General features: G+C 44.7%; 1 protein-coding gene and 1 pseudogene across 1 annotated transcript in view; one reads left to right on the top strand and one right to left on the bottom strand.

Moving 5' to 3' along the window:
* The window catches only part of LOC127488699 (uncharacterized), a 121,423-nt gene extending 107,133 nt beyond the window's left edge, over positions 1 to 14,290 (top strand). Inside the window, exon 7 of the mRNA XM_070067811.1 lies at positions 10,586 to 14,290. The gene's annotated coding sequence lies outside the window, so the exon portion shown is untranslated. The remainder of the gene's footprint in view (positions 1 to 10,585) is intronic.
* LOC127488952 (adenomatous polyposis coli protein 2 pseudogene) lies at positions 394 to 6,927 on the bottom strand (annotated as a pseudogene).
* Positions 14,291 to 14,308: the final 18 nt, after the last annotated feature.

The raw sequence follows: 14,308 nt of genomic DNA, 5'->3' as shown, positions 1-14,308 counted from the left end.
TTTTTTCTGTTCAACAGCAACACATTTGACATGGTATACCTTAAGATATATATAAAAAACTCAGGTTTATTCTTGGAAATATACAGAAAACACATATAATTCTTATATATCTATTTGGGAAAAGTTAAAAATATGCCTTTTTTCAATTCAATAGGATTTCATGGTTTTTGAAAATGAGATTGCCTCAGGTTTGCCATTTAAAAAAAAACCAGGAATGCTACAGCAACATTTCATCAGCCAATTTTGGGTGGTACAAACTGGAAAACTCCATTTCTGTTACTACTAATCACAATGAATAAAACTTGCCACATTTTATTTTTTTGTTTCTATGGTATATTTTATTTTGAAGTTTTTTTAAACTTTAGTGTTATTTTTTGGCTTTCTGTGTGATGGTTTAGCACATATAATTGAATATGTGGTCTTTTTTTTTTTTTAAATCATGGCTCACACATTTCATCTTTTGGATTCCTCAGTTTTGTTATTGTTTTGTCTTCCTGGTGGCTGTCTTATCCTGTTAGCTATGTGCCAATCCCCTCATGGATCCCTGTTTTGTTTTGTTTTTTAGATAATTTAGGTAATTATCTAAATTTTTTTTTAGATAATGTTTTTTAAGTCATCAACAACATATTTGACATAGTACAGCATAAGATACAAAAACAAAAGAAAATCTGAGATTTTATTCTTGGAAATACACAGAGAACACCTGTACTTCTAATTCATGTATTTGGGAAAATTTAAATTTAAGCCTTTTTCAATATAGACTGATTTCACCGTTATGTTAAATGAGTTTGCCTCAAATTTTCCTTTAAAGAAGTCAGGAATGCTGGAGCAACATTTCATTGGCTGGTTTTGGGTGGTAGAAACCAGAAAAATCCAGTTCTATTGCTGCTAACCATGACTAACAGAACAGGCCACATTTTCATTCTATTTGTTTTAACTTTCATGTGGTACATTTTATTGTGTAATTTTTAAAACATTTTAGTCTTTTATTATTTTAGCTTATTTTAGTCTTATTTTTCATATCATGACACATGCACTTTACCATTTGGATTCCTCATTTTTTTTTTTTTTTTATGTTTTGTCTCCCTGCCATTCCTCATCCTTTTGGTTATGTGCCTTTACCCTCAGAGATTCCTATTTTTTAAAATATATTTATTTACTTTTTCTGTCATCAACAACAACATATTTGACATGGAATAAATGAAGATAAAAAATGCCACATCTGAATTTTATTATTAGAAATATACAGAGAATATAGTCACTTCTGATATGTGTATTTGGGAAAAGTTAAATTTAAGTCTTTTTCAGTTCAGAAGGATTTCACAGTTATTGAAATTGAGTTTGCCTGAGGCGTTCCTTTATACAACACAAAAATTTTTAAAAAGAAGAAAGGAAAGAAAATATGGCCTGGTCTGTTAATCATGACTAGTAGCAACAGAATTGGATTTTTCTGGCTTTTACCACCCAAAACCAGCTAATGAAGTGTTGCTGCAGCATTCCCGATTATTTTAAAAGGGAAACCTGAGGTCTGAGGTGAACTCATTTTCTTTTTCTTTCTCTTTTTTTTTTCTCATTTGTAAATTTATTTATTTGTTTATTCATTTGTTTGTTTTTATTGATTCTGTCAAACAAAACACATTTGATATAGTATCCCTTATGATTAAAAAATACAAAAATTTGAGTTTTATCATTACACAACTACAGGGAACTCCTATGCTTATGATCTATCTGTCTGGGAAATATAAAATTTCAGCCTTTTGTAGAAGAGAAATATTGAAAGCTTCTCCAAAATGAGTTTATTTTTTGCATTTTTTCATGAATTATATTTCACTTTTTTATAAATATTTTTATGTTATATTTTGGCTTTATACCCAATAATGGGATTCAGGAAATAAATTAATTTTTTTATTTTATCAGGACTCAGGTATTTTACCTTCTGGAATTCTAGGTTTGTTTGTTGATTTTGACTTCAAGGAGCTGCCTTTTCCTTTGTTTACAGGCTGGTAACCATATTTTTTCTGGTTTTAAATTTATTTGTTTATTCATTATTTATTCTGTCAAAAACAACACATTTGACATAGTATCTCTTGTGATACAATCAAATTCAATAAATATTGATTTTATGAGTTGAAAATTGCAGGGAACACCTACCCTTATGATATGTGTCTGGGAAAAGTGAGATTTAGGGCTTTTGAAGAAGAAAAGGATTTAAATTTCTGCAAAATGAATTTGACTGCAGTTTCCTTATTAAAATCAGTCAGAACGCTAAAGAAGCCTCTCCAGGTTTTGGTGGCCCAAAGCAGAAAAATCTGAATCTCTTTTTGCTATGCTGCACATCAGTTCTGGCTACAACCTCTGTTTATTTATTTATTTTTTTTGGTATTTTTTCATGTATTACATTTCATTTTGGCTTATAAATTTTATTATGTTACATTTTGGCTTCATGCAGGATAAGGGAATTCTGGTAACTAGATAATTTTTTAAATCAGGGCACATGTATTTTATCTTATGGAATTCTAGGTTTGCTTTATTGTTTTGGCTCCAGCAGATGTTTTTCCTTTATTTATGGGCTGTTCCCTACCTTATATCTTGTTTATATTTATTTGTTTATTCATTTATTCTGTCAAAAACAACAAAAACACAACTAGTAGGAGTTTCATGATTAGAAAACTACATAGAACACCTACTCTTTTGAACTTTGTGTCTGAGAACAGAGAAATTTAAGCATTTTGTTGAAGAGAAGGAATTTAAATTTCTCTAAAATGAGTTTGACTGCAGTTTTCTTGTTAAAATCATCTAGAATGCTAAAGCAATGTGAAAGGTTTTAGGTGGCACAAACCAGAAACATCTGGTTCCTTTTGCATAGCTCCATACCAGATTTGGCTACAACCTCTTTGCTGGTTTGGTTGTTTGTTTGCTTTGCATTATTTTCATGAATCACATTTCATTTTTGTTTATAAATTTTAGTATGTTACAATTTGGCTTCATGCTAGATAACAAAATTCATGTATTTAGCTTAATTTTCTTTTTTTAATCAGTACATAGTAATTTTACCTTCCAGTTCCAATTTTTCATTGTTTATGTGCTATTCCCCACTTTTTTCTGACTTAAAATTTGTTTATTCATTTGTTTATTTATTTATTCTGTCAAAAAAACCAACTCATTTGACTTTTGTATTGCTTATGATACAAAAACACAACAAATTGTCTTTTTATGATTTGAAAACTCCAGGGAACAACTACCCTTATGATCCATGAGTCTGAGAAAAGTGAAATTTAAGCCTTTGTATAAGGGAAGCATTTTAAGTTTCTAAAAAACAAGTATGATTGTGGTTTACTTGTTAAAATAATTTGGAATGCTAAAGCAACTGGGCCAGTTTTGGGTGGCACAAACCAGAAAAATCTGATTTGCTTGTTGCAAAGCTCTGTATCAGATCCTGCTACAGCCTCTGGCTACAGCCTCTTTGTTTGTTTGTTTTTGCATTTTTCATATATTGTTTCATTTTGGTTTATAAATTTTAATATGTTACATTTTGCCTTCATTCCAGATAATGGAATTCAGGTCATTGGATTTAATATTTTTTAATGAGGAAACAGACATTTTACCTTCTTCTTTAATTCTAGGTTTGTTTTATTGTTTAGGCTTCCAGCAAACGATTTTTTCTTTGTTTACGGGCTGATCCTTACATTTTTTTCTGGTTTTAAATCTATTTAATTGTAGACCTTTCTCTCTGTCTCTCTCTCTCACTGTCCACTCTGCCTGTCAAAAAGAAAGGAAGGAAGGAAGGAAGGAGGGAGGGAGGGAGGGAGGGAGGGAGGGAGGGAGGGAGGGAGGGAGGGAGTCGGACTTGGAGAAGGCCGCCTGGTGCAGCCACGTGATGATGGAGTTGGCACCCTCCTGGATGGTGTGCCACTGGACGCTGTCCAGGTCCGAGGCCTGGTCTGAGCCGGCCACCTCCTCGAGGCAGTCCTGGGGTGCCTCTGCCGGCCACTAGTCCTGCCCAGAGCCCGGGCCTTGCGGCGCCTGGGCAGGGCTGAGCCGATGCAGCAGTGCAGGAGCTCCTCCTCTGAGCACGACCTGGGGGAGCTGTGGTCCCTGGCGCAGGGCCTGGGGGACCGTGGGCTCCGGGCCTCCCAGGTGGCTGTCCTGGCCGGCCGCTCACAGGGCTCGGGATCGCTGAGCGAGCTGGCAGAAGAGCTCAGAGAATAGCAAGGTGGGGGTCTCCTTGGTGATCAGCCAGGGTTGGGCTGGGATGGGGGGGCGGCTGGGCCTGAGAGGCCGCCTTGGCTGGGGCCCGGGCCTCCTTCCCGCCCCACCTCAGGGCCCATGGGATGGTGGACAGTCGCCGTGGGGGCGGCCCGGCCGAGGACGGCGCCTCCTCAGAGTGATAGAGGCAGTACACGGCCTCCTTGGTGGGCGTCCTGAGGCACAGGGACTGCCTCCCCCCTCCCCCCAGCCTGGTCCAAGTGGGCACTTGCGGGCCAGCCCAGTGGCAGCTCCAGCCCGGTCCGGCTCCTGCCTGTTCCCCGGCCCTGCTCCGGGCTCCGGCCATCGCCCCCGGCCTTGAGCCGGTTCCTGGAGATCTGGCTGGCTGGGGCCGCGAGGCCGGGGGGCTCCCGCCTGTCCAGCCGGCCTCGGGCTGCTCCCTGGTGGGCCCTTGCAGGGTCTCCTCGCTGAGGGAGGCGGCGCTGGAGAAGCTGACCGGAGTGCCCTCGGCCGAGTTGGTGCACAAGTCGTCCTCTTAGGCCGGGGCGGGCACCAGCATGTAGACGCGGATGGGCAATGCCCTGCGGTCGGGCTCCAGCGCCAAGGCCACCTTGCAGAGCCGCACGGGCAGGGCCGCCCCCAGGCACTCGCGCAGCAGCTCCAGCTCCTGGTCCGCGGCCGTGCGGGTGCGGGAGCCCGCGGGTGCCGGCCCCTCCTGGCGTCCGGCGGCCTCTTCTCACTGACAGTGGCTGGCGCGGAGGTCGGGGCAGGTGGGCAGCAGTAGCCCCAGCTCCAGGTCCTGCTGCACGTAGTGCTCGTGCAGGGCCAGCGCACTGAGTCTGGAGGCGCAGAAGTTCTCGTCCAGCTTCACGGTGAAGCGGATGCTGCAGGCGTCCAGCTCAGAAGGCAGGCGGCAGGGCTGCCGGCAGTTGGGGATGTCCAGGAAGCGCTTCCCGTAGCTCTCCCACTGCAGGCTGACCTGGCTGTCCTTGGGCTGGCCTGGCTGCGTGGCCGGCGGCGTCTTACTGCTGCTGGGCGGCATGGTCTGCCCGAGGCTGTTGGGCAGCTCCCTGGGGCTCACCATGCTGCTGCCTAGTCCGCCTCAGGGGTCACTGGGGATGGAACTGGCGATGGCTGGGCTCTCTCGAAGCTGCCCAGGGAGCTCATGGAGCTGCAGCGGCTCAGCACCAGCGGCGTCTCCTGCACACAGTTCTCCGAGGAGCTCCATGCCCAGGCGCCAGCCGCAGCCCCGCCGGCGGGCCTGGATGGCCATGGGCGGGGGCCCGCGTTACGCCCCGTCCAGCTCCGCCTCTTTGGGGCTGGCCTCCTCCAGGCCCTCTAGGGAGGACTCACTGTCCAGGTCTCTGGCCTCGCTGGGGCCGGGGAGTCCGGCCGAGGACAGCGAGCTGCAGCGGGTCAGGAAGAGGGGCCCCTCCTGCGCCACCAGCCTCTGCAGCGCCCTGTTGGCCGTGGCCGGCCAGCCAGCTCCCAGCTTCTCGGGCACCTGCTCAGGCCCTCAGACGGCAGCCAGTGCTGCTTCCAGGCCCTGGGGGCCGCCTGGGGGCCGCCAGGATCCCTGGTGCCTGCCCTGCCCGCGGCCTCCAGCAGAGGTACGTTCTGATAGGTGGGCGACAGCTTGATGGTGCGCACACGGGCGTTGGCGCCAGCGGCATCCCGGGTGGGCCCACGGTCGAGCCGAGCGGGCCGCGGCTGCCCGCCCAGGAGCTCCTTGCAGTGCTTGGGCAGCGCGGCAAGCGGGCAGGTCCTCATGTGCTCCCGCGGGCAGTAGCCGGCGCTGCTGCTGCTGCTGTTGTTGAGGCTGTCGTCTGACAGGCTGGCATGAGCTGCCTTGAGCAGCAGGGGATGCGCCTGCCCTCCCCACCCCACCCCACCCCTGCGCACCTCCTGCCCGGGATCCTCGGAGCTGAGGCTGAAGCTGTAGTCAGACGAGGTGTGCAAGGCCGAGATGTCCTCCATCAGATGGTCGCTCGGCGGACCGCCAGCACCAGCTTGGTTTGGGTTTGGCCGCCACAACAGCCTTGCTGCCCTCCTCCTTCTCGGGCTCCAGACTGCGGCGGGCTGGCGGGGTGCGGCCAGTGCCTGGCCCTGCAGGAAGGGGCTGCCCAGGAAGAGAGAGAGCATGGCTGGGCTGGCGGGCTCCGCGGTGGTGGCGGCCAGGGAGGGCGCGTCGTGGTCGTCCTCGAAGCAGCCCCAGTCGGAGGCGTAGTACCGCGCCAGCCCGTCCAGGTGCCACAGGGGCAGCAGTGGCTTCTTGGCGGCGGCTGCAACCTCGGCCTCCGCCTCGGCCAGGGCCTGCTTCTCCAGGTGGCCGAGCGCCTGCGCCAGGTGCCGGGCATCAAGCTCTGCCTCTAGTGCCCGCTGCTTGCACATATAGAGGATGGGCACGCAGGTGCCGGGGGACATGGCCGTGGCGGCTGCCTGGTGCCTGGCGGGCTGGTAGGCCAGCAGGTTGTGCAGCGCAGCGGCATTGCCCATGGCGATCATTTTGTGCCCAGAGTGCACCAGGTTGTGCAGTATGCCCACGGCGCCCAGGTCCCACAGCAGCTCCTGGTCTCGCGTGCTGCAGGCCGACAGGTTCCAGAGCGTGCAGCACGCGTTGCTCACAATGGTCAGGCTGTGCGAGGTCAGGTGCTGCAGCAGCTTCTGCAGGCAGTTGTGGTCGCGGAGCACCTGCCTGGGTGGGGGAGGGTGGAGGCGGGGTCAGGTGTGGCTGGAACAGACCCTCTGGTGATTGGGCGGCCTTTGTAGGCATTTGGGGGCCTGGACCAGCAGGTAGGAGGGGTGGTGGTGGTGTGTCTCTGTGTTTCTCAAATACGTTTTAAAATAAAATTCAAAAAAAACCTCAGCGAAATCTAGTTCTCTTGTTTCAAATTTCCATATCAGATCTGGATACTGATCTTGGTTTGTTTGTTTTACATTTTTTCATGTGCTATATTTCATTTTGGTTTATAAATTTTATTATGTTACCTTACGGCTTCATGCTGGATGATGGAATTCAGGTACTGGGTTAATGATGTTGTTTTAATCAGGAATTCTAGGTTTGTTTTATTGTTTTGGCTACCAGCAGAATATTTTCCTTTGTTTATGGGCTGTTCTCCAGATTTTTTCTGGTTTTAAATTTATTTGTTTATTCATTTGTTCATTTATTCTGTCAAAAACAAAAAACCCAAACAAAGAGAGGCTCTAGACAGATCTGATATGGAGGTGATTAACAAAAGAACTGTATTTTTTTTGTTTGTGCCACCCAAATCTGGGAAAATTGCTTGAGCATTCTGAATGAGTTTGGGAAGAAAACCTCAGTTAATCTCAATTTAGGGAAACATAAAACGTTCTCTTCTACAGAGGGCTTAAATTTCAATTTTTCCAGACAAGTAGATCATAAGAGTAGGTGTTTCCTGCAGTTTTTTAATCATAAAATGACAGTTTGTTGTTTCTTTGTATCGACAGTGATACTATTTCTAATGTATTGTTTTTCATAGAATAAATAAATAAGCATACAAATAAATTTAAGACAAGGAAAAATTTGGGAGTAGTCCCTAAACAAAGAAATATGCAGCTGCTGGAAGCCAAAAAAAAATACCTGGAATTGAAGAATTAAAATGCTTGAACCCTGATTAAAAAGGAAAATTAATCCAATTACCTGAATTGTATTATCAGCATGAAGGCAAAATGTAACATAGTTAAAATATAAACCAAAAGGAAATGCAATTGATGAATAAAATTACCAAAATACTAAGAAAAAAGATTTTGTTCCCAGATCTGATATGGAGCTTTGCAAAAAGAACTGGATTTTTCTGGTTTGTTGCACCCAGAACAGGTCAAGTTGCTTTATAATTCTGAATTATTTTAACAAGGAAATCACAGTCAAACTTGGTTTGTGAGACTTAAAAATCTTCTCTACTACAAATTATAATTCTGAATTATTTTAACAAGGAAATCACAGTCAAACTTGGTTTGTGAGACTTAAAAATCTTCTCTACTACAAAAGGCTTAAATTTCACTTTTCCAGACACATTGATCATAAGGGTAGGTGTTCCTTGTAGTTTTCTAATCATAAAACTCTAATTTCTTGGGTTTTTCTGTACAAGTGTGTTTTTCTGACAGAATACACAAATAAATAAATTTAAAAATCATAAAATTTAAAAAAATCATAAATTTAAAAATCATAAAACTGTGCAGAACAGCCCATAAACAAAGAAAAAGGCAGCAGCTGGAAGCCAAAGCAATAAAACAAACTTAGAATTCCAGAAGGTAAAAAACCTACACACTGATTAAAGAAGAGCATTTATCCGTTTACTTAAATCCATTATCTGGCATGATGCCAAAATGTAACGTAATAAAATTCATAAACCAAAATGCAGTGCAATACATGAAAAAATACAAAAAAAAAAAAAAAGAAAAAGAAAACCACCACAGCCAAAGAGGCTGTAGCCAGAACTGATATGGAGCTCTGTAACAAGAGAACCAGCTTTTTCTAGTCTGCGGCACCCAAAACAGGCCAAGATTGCTGATTTTGAATTCCAAATGATTTTAATAAGAAAACTGCAGTTAAACTTGTTTTAGAGACATTTAAAATTCTTCTCTCCCACTTAAATTTCATTTTTCCCATAAGATAGATCATAAGGGTAGTTTTCTCATCACAAATCTCCAATTTGCTGTTTTAGGTATCATATTGGATATTATGTCAAATGTGTTTTTATTTAGGACAGAATAAATAATCCAATGAATAAACAAATAAATTTAAAGTCAAAATAATGTGGTGAACAGTCCATAAACAAAGAAAATATTGACTAGTGGAAGCCAAAACAATAAAAGAAAATCTAGAATTCCAGAAGGTAAAATGCCAGTGCCCTGATAAAAAGAAAGGGTATTTGCATAATTACCAGAATTCCATTATGCAGCCTGAACCCAAAATGTAAAATAATAAAATGTATAAGCCCAAATGAAATGAAATACCAAATAAACCAACAGTCTGCAGCCAGAACTGATATGGAAGTTAGCAACAAGAGAACCAGATTTTTCTTGTTTGTGCAACCAAAAACCAGACAAGTTGTTTTAGGATTCCAAATGATTTAACAAGAAAATCGCAGTAAGATTCATTTTGGAGAAATTAAAATCCTTCTCTTGCACAATACAGTTAAAATTTAATTGACCCGGACGCATACATCATAAGGGTAGGTGTTCCCAAAAGTTTTCTAATCATAAAACTCCAATTTTTTTGTGTTTTATTGTATCATAAGTGATACAATGTCAATTTTATTGTTGTTTATGACAGAATAAATATATAAACAAATGAATAGATTGAAAACAAGTAATAAAAGGGGCAATAGCTCATTAACAAAGGAAAAGTTGGCTGCTGTAAGGGAAAATAAGAAAACGAAAGTAGGATTGCAGAAGGTGAAATGCCTGAGACCTGATTTAAAAAAGAAAATTAATTCAATTACCAAAATTGTTTAATCTGGCGTGAAGTCAAAAAGTAACATAATAAAATATATAAACTGAAATGAAATATAATACATTAAAAATACCTAAAAAAGCAAATAAACAAAGAGGCTGTATCCAGATCTGATATGGAGTTTTGCAATGAGAGAAGCAGATTTTTCTCCTTTGTGCCACACACAAAGTGTGTAACAGCCCGTAAACAGCTGGCTGCTGGAAGCCAAAACAAAACAAAACAAAAAAAAACGTATGATTCCAGAAGGTTAAATGCCAGTGCCCTGATTAAAGAAGACCATTTTTACAATTATGTAAAATTATGTAGAATGAAGTCAAAATGTAACATATTAATATTTATAAGCCAAAATGAAATGTAATGCATTAAAATGCAAAACAAACAAGCAAAGAGGCTGTAGCCAGATCTGATATAGAGCTTAGTAACAGGAGAACTGATTTTCTGGTTTGTGCCTCTCAATACTGGCCAAGGGGCTTCAGCATTTCAAATGATTTAAACAAAAAAATTGTAGTCAAATTCATTTTGGATAAACTTAAAATCCTTCTCCTTCACTTTTCCCAGACACATAGATCATAAGGGTAGGTGTTCCCTGTAGTTTTCTAATCATAAAACTCCAATTTAATGTGTTTCTTGTATCATAAGCGATACTATGTCAAATGCAGTTTTGTTTTTAAAAGAATAAATAAACAAATGAATAAACAAATAATTAAATTTGAAACAAGCAAACTTTTGGTGAACAGCTCAAAAACAAAGGAAAATGCAGCTGTGGTAAGCCAAAACAATAAAACAAATAAGGATTCCAGAATGAAAAAAATGTGTGAGCCCTGAGATATATATATATAGGTAATTAGATAAATAATATATATGTATATTATATTATACATATAATAATTTATATATATTCAGGTACTTAGATAAGCAGCTCAATTCACAATAGCTAAGACATGGACTCAACCTAAATGCCCATCAACAGAAGACTGGATAAAGATATTATGGGATATGTACTCTAAAGAATAGTATATAGCAGTAAAAAATGAAATCCAGTCATTTGCTACAAAATGGAGGAATCTGGAAAACATCATGGTGAGTGAAATAAGCCAGTCCCCAAGCGATAAATATCATATATTCCCCCTGATCTGTGACAACTAACTGAGCATCTAGAAGAAAACCTGTCAAATGAAACAGACACTATCCAGGCTGTGACTCAGGGATGCAGACGCTGATGGCCCAGCTTCTCCCAGAGAACCCTGGAGAGGCAAGACTGGAAGCAGTCCTGGAACTTCGGAGGCTGGATGGGGCAGTGTGCAGAAGCATCCTGTGTCGCCATGGTGACGGCCAGTGGGGAGTGCGCCTGCGCCTGGCGCTGTGACCCGGAAGTGCACCCGCACGCCTGGCGCCTACAGCCCAGTGGTGCTCAGGTGGGAGTCAGCGCCGTGTCCGGTCCTGCCGAGAGCCTGCACGAGCCGTGAGTAGCTGTCTGCGATGCTGCTGGCCGAGCCTGAGGGAGACCCAGCGGCCCCAGGGCCAGGCCGGGATCAGGAGAGGCTGCCGCGCCGTTTCCCAGGCGCGTTTCTCTTCTTCGGCCCCTTCCGGAAGCAGCGGCCTTGGCGGGCCTCTGTCCTGCCAGCAGACCGGGCCCCCTTGGAGGTGAGTGACGCGCGGCTGTTGCGGTTTCCCACTGGGTCCCGACGGTGCGAGTGGAGTCGCGGTCGTGCTGTGCGAGCAGCTGTGCGAGAGCAGAGGTGGCTCTGTCTCCTCCCGGAATGGCCCCGCGTTCCCGTGTGTTTGCTTTGTGATGGCCCACCCGCCCTGCTCTAGACCTCTGAGACTGTGGACTGGAGGAACAAGGGCAAAAATGCTGGTCCGTTTCCTGGTCTAGGAGGACAGTTTCGGGTTCCTGGCATTTGGTGTGATGTTAGGGCTCTGTGGATTTTCCGCAGTGCTTTTTGATTATTATTTTGGTAAAGTTGGTAGTAATGTCCTCGCTGTCATTTCTGTTGTTAAGTCACTGGAGTCTGTTCTCTTTTTTTCCCCTGTTTCCTGTGGATAAACGTTTTGTCAGTTTCACTGCGTTTTCAAGAACTGTATTTTGGCAGGCGCTGCGGCTCACTAGGCTAATCCTCTGCCTGCAGCACCAGCACACCAGGTTCTAGTCCCAGTTGGGGCGCTGGATTCTGTCCCGGTTGCTCGTCTTCCAGTCCAGCTCTCTGCTGTGGCCCGGGAAGGCAGTGGAGGATGGCCCAAGTGCTTGGGCCCTGCACCCCATGGGAAACCAGGAGAAGTACCTGGCTCCTGGCTTCAGATCGGTGCAGTGCATCGGCCATAGGGCAATTTGGGGGGGGGGTGAACCAACGGAAGGAAAACCTTTCTCTCTGTCACTGTCCAACTCTGCCTGTCAAAAAAATAGCCGTTAAACCTCAAAAGATTTGGTACTATAGCTTTAAAAAAAAAAGAAATCATTATAGACAGGGAGGTTTTCATAGGCCTATGCTTATTGCAGTAGGGTGCACAATAGCCAGGCTATGCAGTCTGTATATGTATGCAGTCTGCATATGTACATAGCCCATAATGTCTTTATTCAGTCTTAAGGCGATAGATATTTAGGCTGATTGCATATTTTTGCTGCTGTGATTTGAGCTGTAGTAAATACGGGGGCAGCGATAACTCTTTTTTCATATGCTGATTTCACTTCCCTTAGGTATATTCCCAGGGGTGGAATGGCTGTGTCATATGCTATGTCCGTATTCAGATTTCTGAGGGATCTCCATGCTGTCTTCCACAGTGGCAATACCAGTTTACATTCCCACCAGCAGTGGATTAGGGTGCCTTTTTCCCCACATTCACAAGGCCATTGTAGTATTGCTTTGCATTTCCCTGACGGCTAGTGATCCTGAGCATTTTTTTTTCTTTTTGACAGGCAGAGTGGACAGTGTCAGAGGGAGAGAGAGAAAAAGGTCTTCCTTTTTCCGTTGGTTCACCCCCCAATTGCCACTCCGGCAGCACATTGTGGCCGGTGCACTGCGCCGATCCAAAGCCAGGAGCCAGGTGCTTCTCCTGGTCTCCCAAGTGGGTGCAGGGCCCAAGCACCCAGGCCACCCTCCACTGCACTCCTGGGCCACAGCAGAGAGCTGGCCTGGAAGAGGAGCAACCGGGACAGAATCTGGTGCTCCGACTGGGAGTAGAACCTGGGTGCCGGCGCCGCAGATGGAGGATTAGCCTAGTGAGCCGTGGCACTGGCCGATCCTAAGCATTTCTGCATATGTTTGTTGGCCATTTAGATTTCCTTTCTTGAAATATTTAGCCTGTTGAAGTCCCTTGCCCATTTCTTGAGTGGGTGGTTTGTTTTGCTGTTGTTGAGTTTCTTGAAAGTTTCTGGTAGGTTATCCTTTATCAGTTGCATACTTTGCAACTGTTAGTTGCCTCTTCACTTTGCTGAGTGTCTCTTTTGCAGTGCAGAAGCTTCTCAATTTGTTGTTGTTGTTTTGGTGTCCTCTTCTATTCCTTTCTTTAATCTTTTGTGATTCTCCAATATTGAAAATTCTTGGTTAAATTTATTCTTAGCTGGGGCCAATGCCATGGTTCACTTGGTTAATCCTCCACCTGCGGTGCCAGCATTCCATATGGGTGCCGGTGGTTCTAGTCGCAGTTGCTCCTCTTGCAGTCCAGCTCTCTGCTGTGGCCCATGAAGGCAGTGGAGGATGGCCCAAGTGCTTGGGTGCCTGCACCCATGTTGGAGACCAGGAAAAAGCTCCTGACTCTTGGCTTCAGATCAGCATAGCTCCAGCCGTGGTGGCCATTGTTGGGGGTGAAAGGAAGACTTTCTCTGTTTCTCTCACACTCTAACTCTATCTGCCAAATAAATTAAAAAAAAAAATTCCAAGCTATTTTATTTTCTTTGTAGCTATGTGAATGGGATTGGTCTTCGAAGTCCTTTCTTAGGCTAGGAGCTGATAGCAAACAGACAGAAACATCGTTCCTGCCTTGGGAAGGCTCTGGGGCCAGCACATGGCCAAGGAGGACAGTGCTGCCGGTGGGAGCTGGGTTCCAGTGCCACTTCCCAAGTGTGCCTTTGCAGCAGTGCCATTCCTCACAGCTCTGGGGCTCCTACACTGTGGGTGCCTCCTTCTGCCCCTCTCCCCTGCAGCACAGAAGGCCTGGGCACCCTGCTGTGTGAGACGCCCAGTGATTAGTCCTGGCCGAGTTTTGTTACCTCCTGACACGTTCGCCCAGGAAGACAGATATGTGAGCCGCACAGGGGTCATGCAGGGAGGCTGTGCATCGGCTTTTCTTCCCTGACCTAGGAGCGAGGAACGCTGTTACAGATGGTGCAGAGGAAGTTGCCTTGACTTGTTGTGCTGTTATTTTTTTCAGGATTAGGTTTGGGAAAAAAGTGGTTTGGGAAAAAAGTGCCTCTGATGGGAGCCTGGAGCCGAGGCACATCATGTGCCTGGCTTACAGAGCCCGACTTGTCCTCAGCATGGTTGGTTCTTGAATTTCTCATTTAAAGGCAAGATTCTCTAGATCCTATTTCTTTTCTTTTTTTTTATCTTTTATTTAATGAATATAAATTTCCAAAGTACGACTCATGGGTTACAATGGCTTCCCCCCCCCATACCGTCCCTCCCACCC

This window comes from Oryctolagus cuniculus, unplaced genomic scaffold (assembly GCF_964237555.1).
Source record: "Oryctolagus cuniculus unplaced genomic scaffold, mOryCun1.1 SCAFFOLD_134, whole genome shotgun sequence".
NCBI classification, from domain to species: Eukaryota; Metazoa; Chordata; class Mammalia; order Lagomorpha; family Leporidae; genus Oryctolagus; species Oryctolagus cuniculus.
This window is presented reverse-complemented; position numbering and strand designations above follow the sequence as displayed.